The sequence below is a fragment of the Salvelinus sp. IW2-2015 genome, linkage group LG9, assembly GCF_002910315.2.
Source record: "Salvelinus sp. IW2-2015 linkage group LG9, ASM291031v2, whole genome shotgun sequence".
Lineage (NCBI taxonomy): Eukaryota > Metazoa > Chordata > Actinopteri > Salmoniformes > Salmonidae > Salvelinus > Salvelinus sp. IW2-2015.
In genome coordinates, this window is record NC_036849.1 from 2,640,051 (window position 1) to 2,652,467 (window position 12,417).

The 12,417-nt window shown below is 44.9% G+C and overlaps 1 protein-coding gene across 4 annotated transcripts in view; it reads left to right on the forward strand.

Moving 5' to 3' along the window:
- The first annotated feature begins 1,243 nt into the window (after positions 1-1,243).
- The window catches only part of LOC111968427 (guanine nucleotide-binding protein G(I)/G(S)/G(O) subunit gamma-2), a 30,126-nt gene continuing 18,952 nt past the window's right edge, over positions 1,244-12,417 (forward strand). The window contains exons 1-2 of one of the 4 annotated variants that reach the window (XM_023993957.2): positions 1,245-1,547; positions 11,977-12,056. The gene's annotated coding sequence lies outside the window, so the exon portion shown is untranslated. Of the gene's footprint in view, positions 1,548-11,792; positions 11,885-11,976; positions 12,057-12,417 lie in introns of those variants that run through there. The other 3 variants (XM_023993954.2, XM_023993956.2, XM_070445080.1) reach the window with 3 other exon arrangements.

The following is a 12,417-nucleotide window of genomic DNA, read 5'->3' on the forward strand; positions in this document are numbered from 1 at the left end:
CCTAGGATCATGCCTCAGAACTACCTGGCCTGATAACTCCGGGCTGTCCCCAGTTCACCTAGTCATGCTGCTGCTCCAGTTTCAACTGTTCTGCCTGCGGCTATGGAACCCTAACCTGCTACACATGTGCATCAATAAGCACGAAAACAACACCGTCCACTTAATGTTGTAATATAAATGAATGGCTCAAATTACCTACAGTGCTTTAAAAATGTATTACAATTTAACAATATTTGAATAATAGATATACAAATATGTAATAGAAATGCACACATCTAGGCTAAATTAAATGAAGCCTATAAACATATAATAAGAATAGCCTACACTTGAATTTAAAAAAACTCTCCCTTTCTCTCTCTGTGTGTGCTATGTGCAACTCTCCACACAGGATAACATCAGCATGAATGGAGCTGAGGAAATGGTGATTCACAGAAAATGTGGGATACACAAGGTCTGGGGAATGAAGAATAACTAAGTAAGTAAGCCTTGTCCGAGCCAGAACGGCGCATATTTTATTTAAAAAATGATAACAGTGTGTAAGATAATATCTCTAGGGGTTTGAGCACACACACACACACACAAAGCCTTTGCATAAACTGTGTGTGTATTTGTTTGTTAGTGCATGTGTCTGCTTGTCCACATGTATTTGTTAGGATGATTCTGCTCTGGGATGGTGGCTGGAACTTCTTTTTGCTTTAATCTTCTGTGGATTTAATATTCCAGTTGTCTAAAGATGAAAGCCTTTTGATTACAGGAGCTCAGCCCACACTGGTCTCGTGTGTGTGTGTGTGTGTGTGTGTGTGTGTGTGTGTGTGTGTGTGTGTGGTGTGTGTGGTGTGTGTGTGTGTGTGTGTGTGTGTGTGTGTGTGTGTGTGTGTGTGTGTGTGTGTGTGTGTGTGTCTGTGTGTCTGTGTGTCTGTGTCTGTGTGTGTCTGTATCAGACAGGTAACAGCACAGTGTCAGAGTAGGGAAGAAGAAGAAGGAAGATTAATATATTCCATAATACATGAACAGTCTACATGCAAAGACGAAAAAGCCATGGGTGTCACTGTCAGCTGCACCTACGGTATGTGTTTGTTTACAGTCCGTGTTTACAAAAGACAGGCAAGCCTTTTCCTGTGGCCTCAGAGAAGTACTGTGTCTGATAGCCGACCAGAAAGAGAGAGGGGGAGGGGAGGGAGGAGAGCTCCTGGTAGCTTCTTGTAGGCAGTGTGTAGTGTGGGGTTGGTGCTGGCTGAAGGGTGGAGACTGAGCAGCAGTGGGGAGGGCGTATGTCAGCTGGATCAGCAAGAGAGAGCAGCCAGAGCAGAGCAGAAGAGAGGGAGCCACAGCACAGCACAGTGAGGGAGTGTGTGTGTATGAGAGAGGGAGCCACAGCACAGCACAGTGAGAGAGTGTGTGTGTATGAGCGCGCCTGCCTGCCTTCCTGCTAGCCTGCCTGACTGTGTGTGTGTGTGTGAGAGGGAGAGTCAGTAAGCGTGTGGATACTACTCCACCAGACTGCATGTCTCTGGCGTCACTAGGGGAGCAGCACACACATTACAGAGGTAAGACACACATTTCCACCATTTTCTAACCATTTCTTGTTGTCTTTCCCTTTGTTTGGTTGTAAAGACAATGGCTTATTAGGGAGGGTGTGCTTTAGAGGAGACGTTGGACTGTTTGTGTGCGTGTGTTGATTTACAGTCAGTGGTTGTGTCAGTGCTGTAGGGGAGAGAAAGATGCCTGTGTTCTGTTCCCTGGTCTCTACATCATGGAATCCCCTCCTCTTCCTCCTTCTAGATTAGGGAGGCTGAAGCCTCTATATCTCTTTCTCTCTCTCTGGGGTGTGTTTTTAATTTGCTCTCTTTGGATTTCTGATCTCTGTGTGTATGTGAGAGAGTGAGGGAGTGAGGGAGTGAGGGAGTGAGGGAATGAGGGAATGAGAGAATGGAATTCTTTCCTCTTTTCATATTCCTCCTTTTCCTGTCACATTGAACAGGTCTGTTGTATGCGGGAGAGAAATTAGGAGCATCTGGTTAGGGGAAAATTAGCATGAGTGGGGGGGTGAGAGATGGGGAGAGAGGAGGTTGGGGGGAAGGGAGAGGACTGGACGAGAGATGCTGCGAGAGAGAGAAAGAGAGAGGGTGGGGGGGGGATGGCGGCAGCTGAGAATGGGAGAGGAATCCCTCAACCCTCTGGGTTCTCTGGTCATTCCTATTCAGAAGGCAGTGGCCGTTCAGTACTATTGGGAAATATCAGCACACACTGATGAGCTACAGATGCAGATACAAACAGACATTCACGCACATTCAGATGTATAGATGCACGCGCCCACACACACACACACACAAAAAACACACACACACAGTGCACGTTCACTCTCTCACAGCCCCAGTTAGCCATGTTAAGTGTGCTTGCATTCTAAGGCTCTCACTTAATACATCTGTATCTCTGTATTTGCTAGCCCTGTGTGGTGAGCATTAGCATTTTCCTCCTGTTATTTTGCCAGCCATCAGCCCTGCTTACGTTACAGTGAAATGGCCTCACCGCCACCGCTAAGATAGGTGAGTGTTTTCAGTCCTCTTACCACTCCGTTCCCGGGGTGCTCAGCTCTTGTTGTGAACCAGGACAGAACCGACATGTTGGAGAAGGGACGTGTGCGTGTGTGTGCGTGTGCGTGTGCATGTGTGTGTGGGGAGAGGGGGAGAGGGAGCGCCGAGCTGGCGCCGAGTTTTGCAGTGTTGGACCGGCTGCAAGGCCACATATTGTTTGATACACATTCATGTTGAGACTGAAACAATGGCACAGTAAATGTCAACAGACTCCATAGCTACCCACTATGAGAAAAGGACAATGGACTGAGTGTGTGTAAGTGTGTATACGCAGAGTGCAAAGTATACAGTGAAGTTCGGGTATTTTTCAGGCGGCCCTAATAGTAAAGACCTGTCATTTAACCTTAATAAAAGTGTGTTACCTTTTCATTTGGCATGAATACAACCAGTCGTGATGTTTTAATCTTATTGTCAAACAAATCACTTCAAAAAGTAGGCTACCTGATAAATGGAAAGAGACATCGGTTACAAAACACCAGAAAGTGGAATGACATTCGATGATTGTCATTGGGTCTAGACTCTTGTAGCCTGAAGTAATTGATGTGTCTTGCTGACAAAAGGACGTTGTTGTAGAAAGAGAAGTTGAGACACTGGGCTTTCCCAGAATGATAAGTGCAGCCCAATGACTGTGCAGCCACATGGGGAAAAAATGGTTTAAACCATGACACAGAGGTGGGAGTGTTCATTTTATTTGGAATAAGCTTTTATAAACAACAAATTACCATTATTTAGAGACCCCCCCAAAGTTGGACTTTGTTGCATTTAGTGGTTCTCATGTCTCATTCAGGGGGTCCGAGACCCACCTGGGCCCCCCGTAATTCACACTCTGTGTGCATGATAGAGAGATAGAGTGAAAAAATACAAATGTAGGGAGACAAAAGGCCTTGACTTCGACAAAAGACTAATCATTTCCCAGTTTGTTACTTTTTCTCTCTTTTCATTAAATACTCATTGTTGCCTTCCATTCCCAGTGGCTCCGTCTAAAAGACTACTGAGTCAGTGGCCTAGGTCTGGTTACAGTAACAAGTGGAGATGGTACAGTATAGAGGCCAAGACTGAGTGTCACACTTTATATTACTGCACTCTTAATGTTTTGTCTTTGTCCCATAGGGTTCTTGTGCAGCAGATTAATTGTCTAGTCTACTAAGTATTGCTCACCTAGATTAAAACTCTGGTGCAAAACACTCTTCAGGAGGAGTGTAAATGATTAACGACTCATGATTAACGACTCACGGTGTAATCATAACAACATACAGGAACTCAAGTCCTTCTGCTCACCCGACCTAGAATTCCTTACAGTCAAATGCCGGCCATATTACCTCCGAAGAGAATTATCGTCAGTTATCGTCACAGCTGTGTACATTCCCCCTCAAGCAGACACCACGCCGGCCCTCAAGGAACATCACTGTACTCTATGTAAACTGGAAACCATATATCCTGAGGCTGCATATATTGTAGCTAGGGATTTTAACAAAGCAAATTTGAGAACAAGGCTACCTAAATTATCAGCATATTGATTGTAGTACTCGCGGGGGTAATACACTCGATCACTGCTACTCTAACTTCCGCGATGCATACCAAGCCCTCCCCCGCCCTCCCTTCGGCAAATCCGACCATGATGCCATCTTGCTCCTCCCGTCTTATAGGCAGAAACTCTAACAGGATGTAACAGTGACTAGAACCATTCAACGTTGGTCTGACCAATCGGAATGCACGCTTCAAGATTGTTTTGATCAGCCGGACTGGGATATGTTCTGGTCAGCCTCAGAGAACAACATTATTCTATACGCTGACTCGGTGAGTGAGTTTATTAGGAAGTGCATTGGAAATGTTGTACCCACTGTGACTATTAAAAATTACCATAACCAGAAACCGTGGATGGATGGTGGCATTCGCTCAAAACTGAAAGCGCGAACCACCGCATTTAACCAAAGAGGTCTGGGAATATAGCTGAATATAAACCGTATAGTTATTCCCTCCGCAAGGCAATCAGACCAGTGAAATGCCGGTACAGGGACAAAGTGAAATCGCAATTCAACGGCCCAGACACAAGACGTATGTGGCAGGGTCAACAGGAAATCAAAGACTACAAAAAGAAATCCATCCTTGTCACGGACACCGACTTCACGCTTCCAGACAAACTAAACACCATCTTTGCCCGCTTTGAGGATAATACAGTGCCACCGCCGCGGCCCGCTAACAAGGACTGCTAACAAGGACTCCCCCTTCTCCGTGGCTGACGTGAGTAAAACATTTAAACGTGTTAACCCTGCTGGCCCAGACGGCATCCCTAGCCGCGTCCTCAGAGCATGCACAGACCAGCTGGCTGGTGTGTTTACGGACATATCAATCACTACCTATCCCAGTCTGCTGTCCCCACATGCTTCAAGATGGCCACCATTGAACCTGTACCATAGAAGGCAAAGGTAACTTAACTAAATGACTACCGCCCCGTAGCACTCACTTCTGTCATTATGAAGTGCTTTGAGAGACTAGTCAAGGATCATATCACCTCAACCTTACCGGCCACCCTAGACCCACTTCAGTTTGCATACCTCCCCAACAGGTCCACAGATGATGCAATTGCCATTGCACTGCACACTGCCCTATCCCATCTGGACAAGAGGAATACCTACAGAATGCTGTTCATTGACTACAGCTCAGCATTCAACACCATAGTGTTGGACTTTCTGTAGGAAGGTAGGAAGGTGAAGTGAAGGTAGGAAACAACATCTCCACTTCGCTGACCCTCAATACTGGGGCCCCACAAGGGTGCGTGCTCAGCCCCCTCCTGTACTCCCTGTTCACCCACGACTGCGTGGCCATGCACGCCTCCGACTCAATCATCAAGTTTGCAGATGACACAAAAGTAGGTGGCTTGATTACCAACAACAACGAGACAGTCTACAGGGAGGAGGTGAGTGCACTCGGAGTGTGGTGTCAGGAAAACAACCTCTCACTCAACGTCAACAAAACAAAGGAGATGATTGTGGACTTCAGGAAACAGCAGAGGGAGTACCCCCTATCCACATTGAAGGGACAGCAGTGGAGAAGGTGGAAAGTTTTAAGTTCCTACACATCACAGACAAACTGAAATGATCCACCCACACAGACAGTGTGGTGAAGAAGGCGCAACAGTGCCTCTTCAACCTCAGGAGGCTGAAGAAATGTGGCTTGTCACCCAAAACCCTGCCAAACTTTTACAGATGCACAATTGAGAACATTCTGTCGGGCTGTATCACAGCCTGGTACGGCAACTGCACCGCCCTCAACCGCAAGGCTCTCCAGAGGGTGGTTGGGTCTGCACAAGGCATCACCGGGGGCAAATTACCTGCCCTCCATGACACCTACAGAACCCGAAGTCACAGGAAGGCCAAAAAGATCATCAAGGACAACAACCACCCGAGCCACTGCCTGTTCACACAGCTACCATCCAGAAGGTGAGGTCAGTAAAGGTGCATCAAAGCTGGGACCGAGAGACTGAAAAACAGATTCTAACTCAAGGCCATCAGACTGCTAAATAGCAATCACTAACTCAGAGAGGCTGCTGCCTACACTGAGACCCAATCACTGGCCACTTTAATAAATTGTTCACTAGTCACTTTAAATAATGCCACTTTAATAATGTTTACATATCTTACACTACTCATATATGTATATACTGAATTTTATACCATCTATTGCACCTTGGTTATGCCGCTCAGCCATCGCTCAGCCATATATTTATATGTACATATTCTCATTCACTCCTTTAGATTTGTGTGTATTAGGTAGTTGTTGGGGAATTGTTAGATATTACTGCACTGTCGGAACTAGAAGCACAAGCATTTCGCTACACTCACATTAACATCTGCTAGCCATGTGTATGTGTCCAATAAAATTTGATTTGATTTGAAATGTTTCCAAAAGGCTGGATTGTGTGGATGATTGTATAATATGTTTTACATTAAAAACTGGGTGATTCGAACTCTGAATGCTGATTGGCTGACAGCCATGGTATATTAGACTTTATACCACGGGTATGACAAAACGTGTATTTTTACTGCTCTAATTATGTTGGTAACCAGTTTATAATAGCAATAAGGCACCTCGGGGGTTTGTGGTATATGGCCAATATACCACGGCTAAGGGACTCCACGTTGCGTCGTGCATAAGAACAGCCCTTAGCCATGGTATATTGGCCATATACCACACCCCCTCGTGCGTTATTGCTTCATTTTGTAATGTATTTCCAACTGCAGCCTTCTTGGCCAGGTCTCCCTTGCAAAAGAGACCCTGTGTCTCAATGAGCTTTTCCTGATTAAATTAAGGTAAACAATAATAATAATAACTGTAGAAAAGCACACTGTACCAATGGGTTAGTGTTGGAGGTCTGCAGTCAATCAGACTTCCTGTCCAGGAAGTTAGATACTAATTATTAGTAAAGGATTTTTGCAGCTCCCTAATCTAAAGTGAGCGCTATTTATGCTTTATAAATACTTCATAAATGTTTTGAGTGACCAGTGTAATTTCTCACAAAAAGATGACCATTCCAACAGTACCTGGTAAAAGAATAATCACACAATACAGTATATTTAAGGAAATAAACATACATACAAAAATGTACAAAAGTAGGAGTAGTGATAAATAAATGGTGAGCAAACTGTTACCGGGAATGTATACGGACAGCCCTTTTATAACCATTAAAGGACACATTTGACCTCATACTTACCATTGGACAAGTGAAATTGTACAGTATATTGCACTTTTATAGTTGTATCTTGGTCAAAGACTATGTTTGAAAAGGAAGGCCATGCCAAAACACTTCAATGTTTTATTCTATTGAACATGCCATAACAATGAAGCCATTTCAGTTATATAGAGAGTGCCTTGGTCCTGCTGTTTTTTTTTATGACACTTACCAAAGAGCACCTTCTATCTACAAAGATCTATATTGTATCCTAGCAGCGCTTCCCTTCCTTCTTCTTTCTCCAAGTTATCAAACAGCCAAGCCAATGGTATGTATGTGCCTTGCAGTCTTCTTGTCAGGCCTCGTAGTTTTAACAAGCTTTAGTACTAGTTTTATGATTCCCTCTGTGTAGTGCCTCCATATCTATCTAGACAGCATGGTTAGTTTATGTACTGAGACATTAAGAGCATACTCCAGTCCTGCACACTCTAAACAAGCCTGAATGTTTGTAAAATTGCCTGTGTCCCAAATGGAACCCAATTCCCTATTTAGTGCACTACTTTTGACCCGGGCCTATAAGTAGTGTGCTGTATAGGGAATAGGGTGCCATTTGGGACTCAGACATTATTGTTAACAGTCTAGCGGAGTGAGTCAGACAGTGTTATTGTTGGCTGGCTGATTGATGCCAGAGGAAACTATGTTTATTCCTCCTCAACCGGAGCAACATAACATAGCACTACATTCTCACTAGTGTACATATTTTGCCATGAGGCCGAGAGAAAATGTTGCAGTTTTACAGCTAATTTCCTGTACTTCTACACATTGTTGGTTTATGACCTGTTCATATGCTATCTGGGAGGGGGGGTGACTTCCAGGGGGCCAACCAACAGCCAAAATGCCTTTAGGCCCCCCAGCCTTGCGGGGGCTGCGGGGGTGTGTGGTACGCCAGTGGTTATGTGCATTCGATGGCAACATTGGCCATGACAGATTTAAACTACTGAAACAGAGGCTTGCAGGTCATTTTGATGGTAAGAAACTACACATCTGTCTAATGGAAACTAGCTATCAGCAACATGCAGGGCTGGATACATTTGGATAAAGGTATATGATCCTTATAGAGGAAAGGGGAAAACAACACCGTATTACCAGGCTGTATCATCAAACTTCCAAAAGAGAGCACTGATCCAACACATAGACTACGTCTAAAATGACCCTATTCCCTATATAGTGCACTACTTTCGACCAGAGCCATATGGGCCCTGGTCAAATGTAGTGCACTATGTAGGGAACAGGTGAAATTCTCACTCAAAACTCTGAGCCCTGATAATTGTGCAATGTGCATCATCCCCAACACTGCTCCCTGATAGAAGGCACATGGCCCCTGTAGAACCCTGTACCAGGGCTGCGTCCCAAATGGCACTCTAATCCCTACTTAGTGCACTACTTTTGACCAGGGCCCATAGCACCAGGGCCCATAGCACCAGCGCCCATAGCAGCCTATTCCCCATAGGACGCTGGTCAAAAAGTAGTGCACTATGTAGGGAACAGGGTAAGCATTAACATAAACTATTTTACCATTCATGTGAAGTCCATCAGTCAGTGCCATCCAGAGACAAAGGAACGCATCTACACACTACACCACACTAATGAATTTAAAAATACTTTAGTCAATCTATTAGTATAGAATCTATAATAAAGATTATAATCAAAATGTGCACCTACTCACAGCTATCTGCATCTCTACCCTCCTTGGTCACTCTCACGCTTTCTCTAGCACCTGATCTATAATTAGTCCTCTGTCTCTCTGTCCCTCCACCCTTACAATCCTATTCGCAAGGCAGGCCCCAGACCAGTTGATAATAATAACCTAAAATAACCACAGTATCTCCATGCCCTGGAGGCAGGGCCCTGCCTGCTGTCTCCTCGGATCCCAGGGAAGGCATCATTTCCTGGGTCACTGCCCTCTCCCCTCCACCTTAAACCTTGGAGCCCCGGGTTCTACCTCCTCCTCCCCTTCAGGCAGGCAGAGCAGAGTCAGGCTGGGCAGAGCAGTGCCTGCTGAGGCCAGGGGAGGGCACAGATGTCTGGGGTAATCTAATGGTGGTGGGGGGTGGTCGTCTGACTTTGATGGAGACACTATAGGACAGGATCTATTTATGCACTAATGTTCAGCTGGAGCGTCATAGAGACTAAAATGGCGTCTCAAATGGAACCCTATTCCCTATGTAGCGCAGTACTTTTGAACAGTGCCCATAGGGTTTTGGCCATGCACCACTATATAGGGAATAGGGTGTCATTGGAACACACCCATATCAGCATCATCACAACCCTGTCCCATGAGTGTACACGACCGGGGAGAAATCAGAAATGTGATGTCTGGGACTAATACTGGACAGCACAAGCACTACAGACTGTATACGGCACTCGTGGAGGTAGTAGAATTTATCATGTTGTTGTTATTATTGTTCTTGGTGAGCAAGACCACTCTGATTATTCCACATACTTCTCACTTATAGTAATTATTCTGAAGCAACCACGCTATTTATCTTGTTACTGTTTGTGCATGTCGTCATCGTGGTTGAGTCATGCTCCCAGGCAGAGTAGTAGGATCTGGACTGAGAAGGATGTACAAGGGGCATCATGACTAGTGATCCAGTTCCCTCCTCTGCTCCCGTGTGTCCCAGCCTCCTCTCTTCCCCTCCCATCCCTTCTAATGTCCCAGGCCTTCTGCTTCCTCCAACACAGACTGGTGTTTAGGGATGATTCAAAAAGCTCCCAGCACGTGTCAACCTGCTTCATCCCTCCTACAGCACTATCTTATCAATCATTCACTCATTTGCCTCTCTCTTCATCTCTTTCCGTTTCCTCTGTAGGATCTAGTCCTGGGGTGTTTAAACACCCTGTAAGTCAGAGACATAATCATAATCAGTGGAGGGCCTCGTCACACACACACACACACAGTTCCTCACCTCTGCCCCATGCTGCGAAGCCCAGGGTGTGAAATCAGGCAGGAGAGCTTCATTGAAACACAGATTTAAAGAGCGACTGCTTTTTAAAAAAGCAACTAATCCCTTTGAAAACGGCATATGTGGCATCGATATAATTCAGAAACAGTAATTCTAGTGTCAACATTTTTCTTAAAACTGCATTGTTGGTTAAGGGCTTGTAAGTAAGCGTTTCACTGTAAGGTCTACACCTGTTGTATTCGGCGCTTGTGACAAATAGTTTGATTTGATTATTGACTACAAAGTGTAAATAGGATAAATTTGGTCATAAAGTCAGTGTCGTCTAAAACGAAGTTTGGAACAGCTGTGCGTCTCGAAGGTTGGGCTTTGATTTGACGATGTCCATTTGCCCACTAACCTGGGGTGAACAGCTGCGGTGATTGCTCTCTATCCAATAGCGTAGTGAGACAGACCTGCCTTGCAGCTCCGACTTTGTTTATATAAGACAACACGTCGCACATTTTTTAACTTGAGAAACACTGCACCAAACACCTTTCTAGATGAAAAATTGCACAACAAACATATCCTCAGCAAAAACTTCCAAATTAATTACAGATTTTTTGGGCTTATTCTGGCTCATTCTGGAGATTTTGACTTCTGTGAAGTTAAATAGGCTTCCACATCTACAGTGTCTCATGGGAGACAAACATCATTAACCAAACGCAGAATTGGTTAGGAAACATACCTCCAAGACTGAAATGTCATTTTTCTAACAAGCAACAGAAAAACACACGTGCCAATCGGCATGTTCAGTAGCTCTTCAATAAGTAATTTTATTAGAAGAGACTGGGAGACATGAGAGGAAAGAAGAGAGTAATTGAGAGAGTAAAGACAAAATAGACAGTGATAGAAATGGATGGTGGATGACAGCATCTTCCAGCCCATTTGTTATGAGTGGAGTTTAACCACACTGGAAGGAAGTGACATGGACACATGTTGCAACATTCGGGGAAATACAGACCACATAAGCCTGGTTCTAACATGTGTCCTTTGTCCTGATCTTCTGATTGTGCCCACATTTTTAGACAGGTGTAAACGATTAAAAGACACATTGTGATCTGATTCTGATCAGATCTTTTCTGACCACATCCGGAAGGTATTCAGGCCCGCATTGTGTCTGGATATCTTACAAGTGGTCACAATGCAGACACAGTGGACGAATATGAGACACACTTTAATACCATGTGTAAACATTTTTGAAAATGTGGGCACAATCAGAATGTGGACAAGATCAGGGAAAAAGGATGCATGTTAATGGAAGGTACAAACAAGGTGTAGTTGCTTTAACATTGTGTGAGGAGATGATTTGCGGTGGTGGGATTCCCTTCCGCTGCAGATCTGTTCTTGTAGAGTAATTGGCCCATTTAACAGAGGCAGCAGAAAACCAACTCACAGATGCATGAAGAATAATGGATCCACTGGGGGGAGGGGGGGGCAGAGAGAGAGAGAGAGCGAGAGAGCGAGAGAGAGAGAGAGAGAGAGCCCTTCAGTACTGTATATGGTGCAAGAGAGCTGTGACATTCTGACGCACGGTGACCAGACAAGAGAGGCTACACAGGCCTCCTTATAATTTAACTGCAATACAGCAGGCCTCCGATGGAAGGAAGAAGCATGCAGTCAGTGTCTGTACTTTACTATCTCTGTACTTTCTCTATGCTGTGCTGTTCTGAATGGCTGTACTCTGCTCTCTCTCTCACTCTCTCTACAGAGTAGGGCTGAACCAGAGTTCTGACAGAACTGCAGGCCAGGAGGACACCAGGACAGTGTGCGGCGGAGTGAGCAGACAAGGTAAGACGGAGAACACAGAAAAGAGCGGGCTGTATAGCGGGCTGCACATTGAGAAATGGGCGATCCGGGGATATTAGAACGTTCCCGTGAAGAATGAATGTGTCTGTGAGTCTTGTAATGTTACAGTGCGAAACTGAGGGAGATCCCATCTTACACATACTGTACTGAACTAACACTTTGTACTGTGCTTATATTGATTGTGTTCTCAACTTTGAACGTTTTAGAAAGTTGTGCCAATGATACGTACTTGACAGCTGTTCACAAAGTGGTCAGCGAAGAGAGATAAGGACTGCGTCGCAAATGGCACCCTATTCCCTATATTGTGTACTACTTTTGACCAGAGCCCTTAAGGCAGTAGTGC